General features: G+C 39.0%; 1 protein-coding gene across 5 annotated transcripts in view; it reads left to right on the forward strand.

Annotated features, from left to right (window-relative positions):
- Window positions 1–18,218, forward strand: part of ACBD6 (acyl-CoA binding domain containing 6) — a 128,454-nt gene that overhangs the window by 90,314 nt on the left and 19,922 nt on the right. For 2 of the 5 annotated variants that reach the window (XR_014026169.1, XR_014026170.1), the window contains 2 exons: window positions 9,005–9,169; window positions 9,320–9,420. The exons of the other annotated variants lie outside the window; for them this stretch is intronic. The gene's annotated coding sequence lies outside the window, so the exon portion shown is untranslated. The remainder of the gene's footprint in view (window positions 1–9,004; window positions 9,170–9,319; window positions 9,421–18,218) is intronic. 5 annotated transcript variants of the gene reach the window in all.

An 18,218-nucleotide genomic window follows, 5' to 3' on the forward strand; every position in this document is an offset into this window, starting at 1 on the left:
CAGAATAATTTCCCATGATATGAATAGTTTTTATTACCATATAAATAGTCTAAGAGTATATTAACATAATAAAGACTTCTATGTTTATAACAACTTTCATCCATTTCATATAGTTGCTTACTACAGATATTCTTTCTGTGCTATAGATTAGCTTTGGCTTCCATTTTAGATTTAATATGACTCATCCCTAAATTGTAATCAAATCAGATTTCTCAACAGTGGTTTAGAAGTTGGCTTATTTCAACTCAAGAATTGATATTAGCCACAATTGGTTGGAATGGATTATATAGCATTTAAAGTACAAAGTTTAACTGAATACTTCCCAAGCCTTTACTTTTTGTTGTTTGAAGTGGTATTTCAAACCAATTTTTATTACAGTCATAGACCATCATATTTTTTTTAAAAAAGTAGCAAGCTCAGTCATTAAATGATAACTTAAAAATGATTACAATTTTTAAAACTATGTGAGTGGAATGTGAAATATTTTCATGCTTGCATTTTAATGAATATATTTTAATGCGATAAAAAGCATTCTTTGGTGGTCCAATTTCCCTTTTAATTATCCTCATCTTACTGTTTTCTTGGTGGTTTAGCCACCTGAAAAGCATCTGCCTAATGTGCTAATTCACCTTGTATAAGTTTGGAAGACATTGTCCTAGAGGGCTAATGCTCTTTTTAAAAAAAAATCAGGTGTGAAACTGCAATCTGTTGTTCAAGAATAAAACAGTATTCTTTTGGCAGTTACATTAGTTTTCCAGATGAGTGCTTTATAACAGAGAGGCTGTAGCTTCAAATTGTTTCCCTTAATCCTGAGCTTTATTTTGAAGCATTGAAAAGCATGCATGCTTGATGTCTTTACTTAACAGTGACAAATCCCTACTTTTCAAACTGGCATCAATCATATTCACACCCTGTCACTCGGGAGAGCTGTCTCTGACAAAAGAATTTATTTAGAGTTAAAAGGAATTTCTTTATGTTGTTATTTATAGGCTATTGCTTCTGCTTGCATTTAATGGGCAAATGGCAGTTACCCAAAACTGAAGGTAAAACCAGTGTCTAAAATTAAGCTGAGAACAGACAGAATGAATAAAGCCCACGTTCTTGGAGGAGTCACAACTATCTTGTTTAGGTTAATGTATCATGTACCATTTTCTGTAACTGTAGAGTTCTACACAAATGAGGACAACATGAGATTTGTGGGAATAAGTAAAATCACTGACTGTCAATCCTATAGGCCCGTGGTGGCGAACGTATGGCACGTGTGCCACAGGTGGCACACAGAGCCCTCTCTGTGGTCACAGAAGCCGTCACCCCAGTATTAGGCCTCCAGTCACGTCCATGAGCAACCTGCATCAATGTCCACGCAGGGTAAGGTTGCTGTGCCCACCCCCACCTCTCCAAGTGTTTTTTTTACTAACCTGCCTTTCAGCTGCATTCCGTTTCTCTGTTCGCTTCTCAGCATTCGCCGTGTGTTTGTGGGACTATCAGTTAAAAAAAAAAGTTCCATCAGACTTTCTAATTTCTCACGAGATCTAAAGGTTAGAAAGTCTGATGGAACTTTTTTTTTACTCATACTCCCACAAACACGCGGCGAAGGCTGAGAAGCAAACAGAGAAACGGAATACAGCTGAAAGGCAGGTTAGTAAAAAAAACGCTTGGGGAAGGCAAGGGCATCTGGGTGGGGGCGGGCGCAGTAACCTTACCCTGCATGGTGGCAGGAGGGAGGGGCACGTGCCCTTCCCATGCCAGGTCACCCCTGCAGCCACGGGGTGGCCTTGCTGGGCGGCAGTGGGCAGGGTGTTGAGGTGGGGGCCGGCAGGCTGACCATAGCAGCAGGTGGAGCACCGGAGGCTCGGGGAGAGAGGGCGCTGAATTGGGCGGTCGGGCCATTGGCAAGAGCAACGTGTTTGAGCAGAAAGCGGCCTCGGAACACGTGGGGCAGGTAAGGAAAGAAATCCTCGCTTCTCCCAGAAATTGCCTTTTTTTCCTTACCTGTCTTCCAGCCCCATGCCATTTCTCCTTCGCAATCTGCCGCCGCATGCAAGGAAACAAAGGAAGTTTTTGAGGGGAGAAAAAAGGTCAATCAATCAATTCCAACTTCTCGTGAAAGATCACAAAGTTGGAATTCACCTTTTTCCCCCTGAAAAAAACATCCTTTGTTTCTTTGCACACGGCAGCAGCGGTGGATTGCGAAAGAGCAATGGCATGGGGCTGGAAGTCAGGTAAGGAAAGATAGCCAATTTCGGGGGGGAGCGAGGATTTCTTTCCTTACCTTCACCACTTGTTTTGAGGCCACTTTCCGCTCAGATGCCAATGGCCCGACTGCCCACTTCAGCGCCCTCCCTCCCTGAGCCTCTGGCACTCCCCCTGCTGCTTTGGTGGCCCTGTAAGCAGAGCTGCGAAGTTCTCTTCTCTGACAGAGAAGAGAACTTCACAGCTCTGCCTACAGAGCCAGCAAAGCTGTAGCTGAATGGGCAGGTGAGTGGGAAACCTGCCCCACTTGTTCCACGGTCGCTTTTGCCCAAGCCATATTGTAGCAGCATTGGGCGCAATACACAAGGCAGCAAATAGCTGCATCACACCGAAACTGGCTGTTTGCCGCCCAATGCCTCTGCCATGAAGCTGCGGAACAAGCCGGGTGGTGGTAAGAAACCAGTATACCGTTTCGTTACCTCCGGCCGACTTATTCCATGGCCTCATGGCAGTGGCATTGGGCGTGCCACGCAAGGCGGCAAATGGCCGTGTCCGGAGGCAAACAGCCACGTCATACCGAAACCGGCCGTTTGCCGCCCCCTGCCCAATGCCGTTGCCATGACGCTGCGGAACAAGCTGGGCAGTGGTAAGAAACTGGTATACCTGTTCCTTACCTCCAGCCAGCTTGTTCCATGGCCTCATGGCAGCCACATTGGGTGCAACGCGTGAGCCAGCAAACAGCCACATTGCACCGAAACCAAGGGGCCCGCAGGCTGTGGTTGCAGATGGACACAGTTTGCCCCATTGCGCTTGCTGTGTGCAGGGGCTGATGGTGTCAGGCAGCAGCCGCCCCAGCCCCTGCCTCACCTTGCCTTGCCCTGCGGCAATGGCATCCCTTCCCTGCCTCGCCTCGTCTAACCCCACAGGATGAGCTTCCTGCCCACCGTTCGACCCACCAGAGATCCCCTGGATCTCCCCCAACCCTGCCTGGCCCCCATAGGCATGCCTCCCCATGAGCAACATTGAGGTGGCCACGCCCACCCTGGCCATGCCCACCCAGTCTGCCGTGACCATCTCAGCTATGCCCACTCAATGGGCCATGCCCACCCAATGGGCCACTCCCACCAGGCACCTGACAATACATAAGTGGGTTTTGGGTTGCAGTTTGGGCACTCGGTCTCTAAAAGGTTCGCCATCACTGCTATAAGCTGTACTTCTTTATGCTACAGAATTTTATACTATGGCCAAACTAGAGCAAATAGCTGAAAGGTTAGAGTCTTGCGGGTTTTATATTTAACATTCCTTAATCTGGAAATTGTTTTAGACATTTGCCAGTCATTCACCATCCTGAGCTTCTGTTTTCTTTTTCATTTAATGAGAACTGAAGCTTTAGAATTTAGCATAAAACTCTATGCTCTTTTATCAGGCCCTCACTTCCACTCTAGAGAAAATGGACTGAAAGCCACCATTGCATCATAGTTCCTTTGCGCATTATGCCAAAGTACTCCTGTTTTAGAGGAACCTAGACCTTTCAAAAGCTAATCAAGATGAAGTTGATGTGTTGAAATGCCCTTAGCCAGGATTTTCTTATTTGGATTCAATCTTTTATAATCCCTAGATGAATATTTTATTCATCTTAAGCACTGGTTCAGAACATCAACTACCTTAATTTATATTGAGGACAGAGCTAGTTATTGTCCACATTCTTAGTAATAAGTCAACTGACATCCCTGGATAAACTCTGCCAATGGTTTGAGGAAATTGCTAGAAAGTATGGAAGTTAAAAAAACGCTTTGGGGAACCTCACATCACAATTTTCACAAGACAAAACAATCCCACAGCACCACCTTCTGGAATCAACTAAATTGAAGTGTAATAATTATAATACGAAGGGATGCGGTGGCTCAGTGGGTTAGGATGCTGAGCTTGTCGATCAGAAGGTCGGCAGTTTGGTGGGTCGAATCCCGAGTGCCGCGTAACAGAGTGAGCACCTGTTACTCGTCCCAGCTTCTGCCAACCTAGCAGTTCGAAAGCACGTAAAAATGCAAGTAGAAAAATAGGGACCACTCCGGTGGGAAGGTAACAGCGTTCCGTGCGCCTTTGGCGTCTAGTCATGCCGGCCACATGACCACGGAGACGTCCTCGGACAAGCGCTGGCTCTTCGGCTTTGAAACGGAGATGAGCACCGGCCCCTAGAGTCGGAAACGACTAGCACGCATGTGCGGGGGAACCTTTACCTTTACCTTTCATTATAATACAGTTCAAACATTCTAAGTAGAAGGATATCAGAATTGATAATAGTGAAGGACACAGAAGTCCAAGACTACAATACTAGCACACTCTCTGTGTTCTTTATATAGCATCTGGCATTTGTCATCCATCAAGGCAATCAAGATGGTTGTTATTCCAAAAATCATGCCTGAAATTAGATTAGAATAGATCTGCAAAATTAGTTGTTCTATTTTTTTTATTTTTTTAAAAAAATTGATTGGACAGGATCATCAGTCACTATTTCAAACATCTTGCCCAGGAAGATGACATTAGTAACTAGTTGGCTTATAGTTTTTACCTATTGGATACTAAATAATTTAATTCTGAAGCAAGCTTTTAGAGGCAAGTATTATCCTCTCCCAAAGACCTTTTCATATGTAATAAATACAGAGGAAAAATAGGGTATTATTAGATGCAGTTGATTGAACATGATCTCATATTTTAGCTATATCCTTAGGTTTCAAAACTGTGAAACTCATTCAGTACCTGTTCTCCTATGATTGCATAAGTACAGAGCATTCATCTTTCCCCAAAAGATAAAGTTTAATTACTCCCATCTATCGATATCTGAAGAAACCTCTCTGTATATTTTATTATATTACATATTACTGAGTTACATAGAGTATGTTGGCATACATATACATAGACATTTACTGTAATGTGGAATTGATATTCTTTAAATGGCTGTGTAACCAGATTTTTACCTATAGATATCAATTCTATTTGAACCAATTAATGGAGTATTCTGCTATTTTAATAGAAGCATTTATCTTTCACATCAACACTGGGGATAGTAGTACAAGGTTTAGAAATATTCACAAGAATGTCATCTTCAAATAAATGCAACTTGTGTTCAACTGAATTATGTATGACTCTATAGATCTTCCTAGGTTGTCCAATAGCACAAGTCAGGGGTGCCATGCAGATATTATAAAAAGCAAGGGTAAAAAAGGACATCGATCTAATCCTCTAATCTTCACTTTAGATGTATGCAACTCATATAATATATATTTATCAAATTTGTATAGCCACCCATCTTACCCAAGGGATTCTAAGTGGCACACAACAATAGATAAAAGGACATAATATAAAACAGCAAATACAAATATAAAATACCATAATAATAAATAGCTTTTAAAAAACAGAAATACATAGTCCATAGTTCAAGGAAATAAGAATGGCCCCCTCAACAATGAAGCCATCTAAATAGGTTTCCAGTTTCAAGGGAGTCCCTGATCTGGTATCTTACTTCATTTTATGAATTCTAGCTGTGCATGTACCCTTATGCAAAGAAAGCTAGGATCAGCTTCTGAAGTCACCAGGTGAGAAGTGCAATCTATACAGCTCCTTTAATTACTTTGAAATAATTGCTTCATACCTGAGCTTATACATTTGTTTTGAATACTCTGCACAGTCCTAATAGATGTTAAATCTCCACTTTCAAATCACCAGTTTCCCTGGTAATTGGAAAGCCCATATTCAAAAGATACCTTGTCAAATGTGTGGGTTGGATAGCTCTATGGTTAACAAGGGGTCCCTGAAGTTCCAGTTCCAACAGGTTTGGCAACTATATTGATGCCCTCTGGAACAATAATCCTGGGATAATTAATACCAACATTCTTTAGGAAAATGAGTAAAGATTGGGGTCTGATTTATAAAATGACTATTAAATAGTTACCTAAAAGATGGACATGCATTAAAAACAATAGTTTTGTCTTATGGAATTCAGTTACTTTCAGATGTCAGATGGCGCATATGTCAATAATGCATTAAGATGTCTGATATTAAGATGTGATTTTACTTTCATGAAGGTCGGTTTTTACAACCAGCCAATCCACTAAAACAAATTCAGTGGTTTATGTTATCTATTCAGATTTAAGTTTAAGGTTGTAGTATTCTTTTTGTGTTATCTTAATGTTTATAGAAAATGATGTCTAAAAATCATTTTAGTTTATTAACTGCTAGTGACTTTTCTATAGCTGCTATCTGGAGATGGACTGTTTTAACATTCTGAATCTGCAACTGGAAAGTATTACATGAACCCAAGCGCCAAAATAATTGTCTTTATATGTATGGTTAAATTTCAGAACTGGGATAATGTCAAGGAGAATTTTGTTTTAATAGAAATAAAAACAGCAAATGAGGTAATCAAATTCAGATAAATTAGTATTGGCAAACTCTGAATGATGTATTTGCGTGAGCAATCTTTCAAAATTCTTTCTGGTATACTGCTGGCAACTCTGTATTTATTATTATTATTATAATATGATCCATGAGGGATTTGTGGGTGGCCTGGCTAATTCTAATTAATCCAGTCAGAAAGAGCAGCAGGGTAAGTAGAATAGTCTATTGGATGGAAATTCATAACTTAATTGAGGTCAAAGTCCTGGGCTGGGAGAACAAAAGTCTTTCTCTAGGATCAGGTCGATCAATAGCAATAAATATCTGGCTTGAGTACAAGTACTTTACAGTGACAGATTACTTGACACTGGCCACAGGGCTTGGTCTTATAAAGGGTAAGAAGCCTGTACAGCTTTACACAAGTTACTTTTGTAGACTTCAGGATGGTACAAAAGTAGAAAAGGAAGCTTCTGTTATATGTCTGTTATGAGACATAGAAGCATGCAATTTAAAGAACCCGCACTAAACAGTGAATTGGCTGTAATTTATTAATATCTCTTCAGTAATTTAGTCATGTTAGTAGTGACTGAACTCAAAAGAATTTGCATATAGCTTTCAGGAATAAGCGTACTAATCTTTAAATTTCTCTGCAGCAGCATAAATAAGAAATAGTTATTATTGTTAATTGGAATCCTGTCCTTTTCCCCATGATACAACAATCAATAATGACAGTTGAAACAAACAAACAAACAAGACTTTTTCCTGTAAGATGCACCTATATGTAGCTTCGTAGGAGCCCAAGATTATACTTCCAAAATTTGATAATAAACTGGCTGAAGTAGAGTGCTGTGGGGTTTTGGTTTTTTCCAAATTAAGGGAAGGAATGTGAGTCAACTATAGGCAAACTGTTCCTTTTCCTACCTGTAGTTGTCTTCTAAAGTGCCCATCTGTGAGAGTATTTTAAATTTGTTTTAATATTTGGGGTTTTTCCCCAGTGCCCACCTGTAAAACAGCCTAAAATCCTGAAAATCAGCCCCCAAATTATTCCCGCTCTTCCATGACCCCACTGTGGCATCAGAGTTCTTCCAGAAGAGTGGAAAGCTGAGTTGCAATCCTAATCCCCAAGTCCCCTGCTGTAATTATTCAACTCTTACTACTTCAAAGAAAAGCATTTGCATAATTGTGAGACAGTTACAGTTTTAAGTATTGCATATGAATTCCATATGTCTGTTTTGGCGCAGTTGGGATTTTTAGGCAAAATGGTTGAAATAAATCAAGGAAAAAAACATACTAAGAGTGATGCTTTCTTGCTAATGTTCATTCTTGAAACTGAATAAGCTGCAAAACTAAGATGAGGCTTTACATAAGGTCATCTGAGCACAATATGCCTGAGTTGGTTTATTAAAACTTGAATGAATAAAGCAACTCAGTGGGATTTGCATGTTCCCTCACCTTGACCAAAAAAGCCAGCTTCTCTCCCACCCCCATGTCAGAGGATATAACTTTAATTAATCCCAGCTTACTCTCATGCCTAAATCATAGGCTGGTTAATCTTAATTATGATTTATTTCAACAAGCAAACTTGATATCGTAATTTATAAATCTGGCTTGTTTAAGATAAATGTAATTGAGATTCTAGGATTGTATGACATTGTAAGCAAAAGCTGTCTAATTTTTTCTTCATAATCACAGGTGAAGAGGTTTTATTATTTCTGTATCAAAATACTGACTGTTCCTCACTGATGGATTCTTCAGAGTTGTAGTGGCAAATTATTTTAATTTGGGAGGCTTTTTTTTCCAAATCCAAGGAGCTACAAATATGCTGTGTTTTAAAATGAAATATATGTTTCCAACATCTTGATGTAAATTTGATTTTAAATCATATACTGTAGTAGTGGAACTGAAATGATTTGGTCTCCATTATAGAGCCAACAAGCTTCCTCTTTTCACATTATTTAATTATAAATTGTAATAGCTGCAGAATCTCAGTTTTTTCTCTCCTATATTCCATATTATGTTATCATTCTTTGCTGTTTAGGGTGCTAAAATTAAAAAAGGAAAAATATGTGGTGCTATCCATGTTCCTCCCCAGTTAATCCTAGCTTTCTCTTTATTGAACCATTAGTACACCTACTTCTATCATTTTCTCTTTCTCCCCCTTTTTATGAGTTTATTTTCTATTGTCTTGTTTTCCTCAGCATCTTGTTGCTTTTCTGTACTGTCCCTTTTGCTTCTCTATAGCTTGAACATAAAGATGCAGTACTAAACTGACTGATAAAAATTCAAAGACATTAGTGCTTTCAGAAAGTAATTTTAAGCACAGCGATAAGGAAAGCTGTAGCTCTGATCCCCATCCTTCCTGAGGCCCCTTCTCCCTACAATCAGCCATTCTCACTGTGCCTGTGGATGTTCATTTCAGTTGTTCCAAGCTGTCTTCTGATTGAACAGTCAAGATCTTAAGATGCCCCTTGTATCCACCACTTCTGGAATTCAGTCAGTCTGTCTCAGTGCTCAGAAAAGAGATCATCTTCTGAATTTGAACTACAGAGAAATAATCGTGATAACCACTAGACGGCGCAAAAGGGTAATTTGATCAGCCCAAGACTTTTTCTAAAAGAGGGATTTTTAAAAAAATGAAATTAGTACATCAAGCTCTCCAGCTCCACTAAGACTGACTAGCTATATATGATTTTTCACTCTCAACTCGCAATAATTTTTTGCTCTTTATTTCCAGAGAACCCATTCTTAATCTAGCAACTGCAGAAACCATAAGCTGTCATCACATTTCTGGATTCTCAGAGGACAAGATTTCATGTGTATCTCTATAATCTCAAGGTAGAGAGGTATCATTGATAATATCACAGCTTGCGGGAGGAATTACTCATTTTTTTCCTGCCAATATTCGGGGTCTCAGTTCAGTCTAAAGGAATAGCAAGCCATTAGAGACAGCTACAGTATATAGCATCTAAACACTAGGAAACAAATTCCCTGTCATCTCTTTTGTTTTTTTCAAGAACAAGGAATAATAACTTCAAAAAGAAAATACTAATTTATAGAAACACTTCATCAAGAAGAGATTAGAATCCAGTGGTGTTTTTTTTAAAAATCACAAAATATAAAGATTTGCAAATAGTGGAACAATTGGCAAAAAAAGCAAAGGTAGTATAAATAGTAATAGGTTCCTTGGAGGGGATGTGATGGCTCAGTAGTTAAGGACATCGAGTTTGTCAGCTGGATAGCTGGCAGCCCGGGTTCAAGACCTGAGTGCCATGCAACGGGGTGAGCTCCCATTACTTTCCCCAGCTCCTCCCAATCTAGCACCTCAAAAGCATGCAAATACCAAGTACCAATTCAGTGGGAAGGTTCTGTGTGCCTTGGATCTAGCCGTGCTGGCCACATGACCACAGAAATGTCTTCAGACAACGCTGGCTCCCTCAGCTAAGAAATGGAGATGAGCACCGCCCTCTACAGTCCAACCTGACTGGATAGGGGAAACCTTTACCTCTTCCTAGGTTCCTTGAGTACAGTTCCAAAACAACTGAAGCACCACTTTAACATCCTTGGTATTGACAGCTTTACTTGGAATAGCATACATCCTGCATCAATATCTTTTAACATCATCCAAACAACAACATGTACTTATTCCAGGTCTTTGGGAAGGGCTCAATAGATGGATAAAAATGCCAAATCTAGTTTAAATGTTTGGCTGACTGTGTGACCAACCATAAAAATACCTTTTTATCCAGTCTTTGTGATTGCATTGTCCTATCCTACTCCATTACAACCTTTGGACTCTGGGAAGAATGCTTATCTTATTCCATCATTGGGATAACCTTCAAAACAGCCTTCTGGGTCAAGTTCCATAATTTAGTTCACACCTTCACCTGTCCTGAACTAAATTAGATGAATACAAGTGATGTCAGTGATTTGTTGCTTTAAAAAAAAAAGTACCAGATAATTGTTAATGGGATAAATGGGATTTGTTAAGGTACCGTATTTGTTTCTATTTCTAGGGTTATTTTCAAGTTGACTTCGTTTTGGAAATGTAGGAGATAAACTGTTACTAGATTTTATCGGACACTCAATTTCACAATCCATTTTTTTCTCTAGAGTCTTCTAACTCTCTAGCTGTGAATGGTAAACCTGAAATCAGGCAGCCCAGAATCTCAAAAAAGGACACTTTCTTAAGTCTTACAATAAAAGGAATATTTTTTAAAGAAGTAATCTAGTATAAATGTGGCAATATATAAGGATGCATATACAAAGTGAAGCCAATGTAATTTCCCCCTTTCATCTTTTTGTAGTCTGTCACAGCTCTCTTGCTGCCATTGCAGATTTGCTGCAAAATAGTTGAATCAGCTGATCAACATTAAGTTCTGATGTGAGCCTGCACCATTACAGCCCCCATTAATCTGATATTATTGTAGGCCTTTTGAGCATTGTTGGGATGCTAATGAGTTAGGAGTAGTGGAATATTATTCATTTCTGAATTCTTAAGTCCCCAGACAACTTAAATCAAACAGTGCAGCAGTACTTTTATCTGGAGCTATCAAAAGAATAATTTGAGGGTTGCAAATTATAGTTTTGGAAGGGTTTTGTTTTTTGTTTTTTTGCCAGAAGCAAACACTCTTTCTATCCTGCTTTTTCAGAATCCAACTTTTGCTTCCATAGACTGTCTGATACCATTGCTTGTACTATTGTGAATGTTGTAGGTACAGCATTTGAATATTTTTCCCCAAGTTCTTCATAGTTGCTGTACCAAGTTCTAAACTGTAGTGTATTTTTTATTGTTTGTTCCTTTACTGTACTGTAGTGATGGTTGATCCTAAAATGTAAAAGCTATCTACCACTTCAATATTTTTATTGTCAGTTCTAAGACTGGCTATTCTAAGACTGGCTACTGTTGCGTTTTTATTCTATTTTATTTAGCCTTTTATTATCTCAGTTAAACTTTTTCTCTGCATTCTTAATCAGTTAAGGTCTATGTGAAACCCAGGTGAACTTTTTGAGGTCTTCACAATTTCATAATTAGAATGAGATCCTGTTATTTTGGGATTGCTACTCAAGGCAGCTTCAATGTTACTTTTCCTCTATGGCCTTGTGTTTGGAGAAATAGGATAGAGTAGACCAAGGCAGTAAACTTTTGCAGCAATGGAAAATTTGTCAGTCTAAGAAGAACTATAGGAGGACTTTAGTTAGGAAAAGTGAGTGGCTTTGTGTAGACTCTACTTTGTCTAATATATGGCAGAGTTAAAGTCTCCAGTTAATCCCTTTAGATCAGCCTGTGTTCAGTAAATGCTAATTTTGAATAGACTGACGTGCCTTTAACCATTGAAATGGGTTTGTAATGCATCTGTTGGAGTTGTAACACCTGCATATGTTGGGATCTTTTTCAAACCCTTTTTTAAAAATTATTTTTCACATTACTGAAGCCTTAATCCCATGAGCTCACCTTTTAATAACAGGAAAGTGTATGAGCTTTCTTCATGCTCATTGCCACTTGAGGATAACTTATTCCTGTGCAGCACTCATAATGGAATTCAAGCTTTTTTAAAAAAAATTGTTTACTTAGGATGCTTGTAGCATAGCATTTGCAGGTTGCTGTGAAGCATTTATGTGGGTTCAAGGACATGTTCCCAGTTTAATGTGCACAAGCATGCTTCTGCCTATGCTCTGATTGGCAAGGTTAACTCTGAGAGGCTACAGCTTTTTAAACTGATTTGATTAGAACCAGTGCTATATCTCCTTCACTCCCCCTCCCTTAACTGCAGCCCCATGATCCTTTTAACATTGGTCAAACAACCATTCCTTGTGTCTCTGTCTTCTCTTCATCACCGCCTACCCCATTTTCAAGCTGAATTTTTGACATTTTATAAAATTAGGGAGCTCTGCAAGGATTAAGTACCACATTAGTTTCCTGAATGCATTGTTTTCTGAAGTTGGGTTGAAGTATAATTCTATTCATATTTCCTCCTGGCAATATTACTGTTATCATGCCATTTCTATGATATGGCCAACTTAAGGACCTGTCTTGGCCCACTTATTTTTTAAGATGGGTATTTGTGATTAGGTGGCTTGCAAAACATTGGAATTCAGTTGTCTTCAATGTGTGGTTTTATCTGCACAGCGTGAGTTTGTATTGTCAAAGGTTGCATTCACATGGCATCCTCTAATTATGATTTCCTCTTTTTGTGCTTATTTTCTATATTTGAAATGGAGTTTATTTTCCCTCCTTGTTCGCTCTATATCTATTGTCAAATTGGGAGAATTGTTTTTATTGCATATTTCCTTGCAATGAATAAAGCAGTAGGCAGTCAAAAAGAATCTCCTCCTTAAAATGCAGACAAGTTTGGGGAAATCATTCCTGTGAATCCAAAATGATGTCTTCGTTCCTTATAATGTCTGACCTTTTCATGGATCTTCTCATTTGAATTTGTGTTCTTGTCAGCTCCCACAGGAATGCCAGTCTACTGCAAAGAGATTCCTTCCAGTAAAATTTGCTACAAGTGTAACAGATTTGCTTTCAGAAATTTTATTTCATGTGTGATGGTGTTGCTATTTATCTTTGCTTTTAACATTCAGTTCCAGTTTTGGAGATGAGTTCAAAAACGTATTACCAAGTTGCTCATTTGTCACAAGACAGCTTGAACAAATTATGTTTGCCAAATTTTGTCACATGAAAATGACTAGCATTCATAGGTATTTTATTTAAGTTTATATAACTCTGCATTATGAAATGATGCCTAGGCAATACACTGCTTGCACAGCAGAATGCCTGCTGTATACAAAAAATGCTGCCATGTGCAATTCAGATAACAATGATCTGTTCTATATTGTAAATACAACCTTATCTCCATTTAGAGATAGCTAAGCCTGCAAATCTATCTTTGGTTGAAGTAGCACGTTTTAAACACAGTGTCCTACCCCAATTTATTAAATTCTGACATACTGCATTACTTAAGAATTGCAGAGAGAATTAAAGCTTTTCTGACTGACTTCTGGATTATAGGTGAATATTTAGTTATTTTTGAAAGGACTTTCCTGTGTTTCTTTTTAATGGGATATATGTATAAAAAGGTTGTTTTAGGCCAGCAAATGGGAAGACAATCCAATTTTCCTGATTCCATCAAGAAACACTCAAAGCATTATTTTGGGCAGTTAACAGAAAGCAGCCATTCTCCCCTCCCAACATGATTGACCCTCTGCATCCAGTAACTCAGAACAGTTTTTTGATGTAAGAGTATTTACTCACTGTAATATATTTAGGACATGGAAGCATATTCTGCTTTATACAAAGCCAGTGTAGATATTTGTCAATGAAAAGTACTGCCTAGAGCTTGCATTATATTTGCAAGTAAGAAAGGAGGCTCTAAGTTTAGCAGAAATGAATCCAAGTGTATATTTTTGTGTAGCATCTTGCAGTTCAAGTGAAATACATTGGGAGAGCAGTAGAGGTTGTCTTTATCTTGCCAAATTTCTATCTGAAGATTGATCCACCAATGATTTGAAAGATGTAAAAGTCCATTCAAAGAAATGTTAAAACATATTTGAGAGCTATTTTTCTATTGAGGATTCTGCTTCCCCTGAGGAAATCTGTTTTAAAACTGCATGCATTGCCAGAGTAGTCTCCAATTTCTCTCTTAACATTTCTGTGTCACACTTAAGAAAGTTTTGGTGCTTTGTAAGCTCTTTGCAAGGGACGCGGTGGCTCAGTGGGTTAGGACACTGAGCTTGTCGATCAGAAGGTCGGCAATTTGGCGGGTCGAATCCCGAGTGCTGCATAGCAGAGTGAGCGCCTGTTACTCATCCCAGCTTCTGCCAACCTAGCAGTTCAAAAGCACGTAAAAATGCAAGTAGAAAAATAGGGACCACTACGGTGGGAAGGTAACAGCGTTCCGTGCGCCTCTGGCGTCTAGTCATGCCGGCCACATGACCACGGAGACGTCCTCGGACAAGCGCTGGCTCTTCGGCTTTGAAACGGAGATGAGCACCGGCCCCTAGAGTTGGAAACGACTAGCACGCATGTGCGGGGGAATCTTTACCTTTACCTTAAGCTCTTTGCAGACCTTTGTTTTTTGCTGTAAGAGGCAACTGAGTAAATGTCAGGAAAATCCTACTAGAACTGCTGAACTTTATATGGGCTTGATCAGGGTCACTTTAATTGATGGCAGGTGTCTATTAAAGTACTACTTACCATAAGTTTGAATGTGATTGGTTAATTCTGAACACAGCCACATCTCTATTTATAAAAGAGCGTGCATGCTTATGCAGCTGCATTGTTCTAGGTTTTTTATTGTTATTTTCCCCCTAAAAAAAATCAGTTTGTTTTTCAATTGAATTGTACAGCTTCTATATTATATTAAAGGTGCAAAAATTCTGAAGTGATTTAACTTGGTCTGGGTTTTTTTTTTACAACTCAAAAATTTGGCTATAGGAGACAACCTGGCTAAAACTGAGGGAAGGGTCAAGTGCATCATCAGTCATTGGTCCCTTCGTGCCCACGAGATCTAAGTCCAGCCCTCCTTGAATTCCCTTAACTTTTATCTACCACCAATTTGCCTTGACCATTAATAGTTCAGATTCTTGTAGACAGCTAGCATGGAATAAACCTATACTCATTTGAACAGCCTTGATTGCTGATTTCTGGTGCCTGACACTGCCATTTTAACAAAGATGTGTTCACATATCCACCTTACGTGAAGGAATATTATGTAGAATTTGTCAGTTGTTGCTTATTCTGCATTTAATAGGGCTTTTGTGTAATGTTGAAGTCCAGTAATAAATAAAAGTATCTAGTTATCTAAGAGGGACGCGGTGGCTCAGTGGGTTAGGATGCTGAGCTTGTCGATCAGAAGGTCAGCAGTTTGGCGGGTCGAATCACGAGTGCCGCGTAGCAGAGTGAGCGCCTGTTACTCGTCCCAGCTTCTGCCAACCTAGCAGTTCGAAAGCACATAAAAATGCAAGTAGAAAAATAGGGACCACTATAGTGCCTGTTACTCGTCCTAGCTTCTGCCAACCTAGCAGTTCGAAAGCACGTAAAAATGCAAGTAGAAAAATAGGGACCACTACAGTGGGAAGGTAACAGCGTTCCGTGCGCCTTTGGCGTCTAGTCATGCCGGCCACATGACCACGGAGACATCCTCGGACAAGCGCTGGCTCTTCGGCTTTGAAACGGAGATGACTAGCACGCATGTACGGGGGAACCTTTACCTTTTTTTTTTTAGTTATCTAAGAGTATGTTATAGAGACACTCTTAAGATAGTTGCCAACCTTCTCTCTTGTCTTGATATGCATATTTAGATATATACAAAAAAATGCAAGTATACTAATTTGTGTAAACTTTCTATTCAGCCATTCTCACAAGGATGATTTTTGAAAATTAAGATCTGTCTCGGAGCAATCAGCTGTTTTTGCCCAGGCAAGCAGGATACACTCCTTTGCTTATGTAAAAACACATTTTGAATCATGCATCCTGTTGCTTTCAGTAGCACAGTTTAGAATTGGGGGAAAAACAAATTATTGCAATTAATGTTTATCGTAATGGATGAGAGTCATTTGACTTCACTGTGAACCCAAATATATCTTTGGTAATATGGATACTTTATAATAAAGGAGATATTTTTTTCAGGAAAAAAATCAGTTTCTGTGACCTAAGTTACTGGCAAGCTCTCAACATTACAAGTACACTTGTAGAAAACAGGGCTGTGCATCTGTCAGCAGCTCTTTAAAGAAGCTGCATACATTCCTGGGTTGCATATTTGCCAGAAAAAGATACATTTGATTTAAGGAAGTGCTGACAGGTGGGATATGTGCTCCCAACCACACTCTGAATCACCTTTTCTCCTTCAAACCTGGATTGTTCCACAAGGCTAATAGAAAACCATGTTCATCTGTCAGCCAGGAACATTAATGCAGTCATAAAGAAGTATAAATACTCTGAGGCTCTGGAAAGTAATATCCCAGTTATATGAACCAGATCTCTTGATCATTAATGAAGTTTCAGTCTAGATGCTGTACACAAAAACGTTGGACAGTATTTGAAAGAAATGTCATAATTTTTCATATTACAGCTTTCCCTGCCATATTTTATCTGGCTGCAAGTTGGAAAGAATGGTTTATAACATTCTTGTAATGTCATTCATATTCAGTATTGCAAACAGTGACCTACATAATGTACAATAACCTTGCACAGTTGTCTAGAGCAGGAATCCCCAACACCCAGTCTATGGTCTGGTACCGGTCCACAGTATGCCAGCAACCAGGCCGTACAAACAAGCAAAACCCCATCTGCGGGATGTAGGCAGCACACAAAAACACACCCCCTCTGGTCCATGGAAAAACCTCTCCACGTAACTGGTCCCTGGTGCCCCAAAGGTTGGGAACCTCTGGTCTAGAGGTATTAGGCAAGAATTTGTAGGCTAGGGATTGGGCTAAAACTGTGAGGAAAGGATTGTTTAAAATAATCTTCCAGAATGGTTGTTACCCCCTTTTTCTCACTGAGTTGTTTTGACAATAATACACAATAACTGAACAGTGGTGTCTACCGTTAATATTGCAAAACAGAAATAGAATTTATCTGGATTCCCATCTAAAACTTCCTATACATCTCAGATTTCAGGAAAATTCAAATCTATGAAAACCATACTGTCATATACACCCCTAAGCCAAATCAGACTGTCAGTTGTGTGTTTTTGCTTTTTGTCTTATTTCTTTATTTCTGCAATTTCTTATGTGAGGACTAATAAGGGCATTTTAGTGTTGTTATTATGTTTTGATGTAACTGAATGTTTTAATTTTTGGTTCTATACACTGTAAACTGCTGAGAGTTGTTTTGATGGCAATGAGACAGAAGTTAATAAATAAATCTGGTAAAAAATCTGCTCTTTTGATTGCCTTTAGACTGGCTGCATTTTTAAATATTCCAAAATTATTTATCCATTAAAATAAAGGCTCTGTTTTTTATGCTAATGCCCTGGAATAATGATCTTGTAGTGCATTTTCTTTTCTTTTATGCCCACAGTCAAATGTTCAGATCAGAAATACAGCATATTTTGCATGGGGCTCTACTATTATTCCATGTTTGATAATAATCTGTATCATACTGTAAAGCAAAGAAAGGACTTGGTTCAGTTTTACTTTGCTGAATAATTTCTGAAGTGTACTTGGAAATCCAGTGTCAAGAGTCTGAAAAGAAACAAACCAATGAAAACTGTACATCTCAAACAGGTGAAATGGTAATATTGCAGTTAAATGTTAATACTGTATTATTTTAAATACTATAATTCTAGTCCTTATTTACAATTATAATATATAAGATACAGTAAAGAAAATCAGGACATGACTTGTGCTCTATCTTAGTGGCACCGGTCTTTCCCAAACCAGGTTAAGAATGGGTATTTGGACAGTTGTGCTCAGATACTAGCAGACTGTAGGTTTTATAAATACATACAGAAATAATTAAAATCTAAGGGGTTTAGGAAAGTTAATCTCCTTTCAGTAATCTCTGCCATAAAGCATGCAAAGTCACAGCTGGCAAAGAGCCCAAAGGGGACCGGCTGTTGGACAGCACGTGGGGCCTGAAGTTCAGAGAGATTAAGTGAAATCACCCCTCTGCTAGTCTCTTAGCTTTGAGG

This window comes from Vipera berus (genome assembly GCF_964194415.1).
Source record: "Vipera berus genome assembly, chromosome: 3".
Classification (NCBI taxonomy): domain Eukaryota; kingdom Metazoa; phylum Chordata; class Lepidosauria; order Squamata; family Viperidae; genus Vipera; species Vipera berus.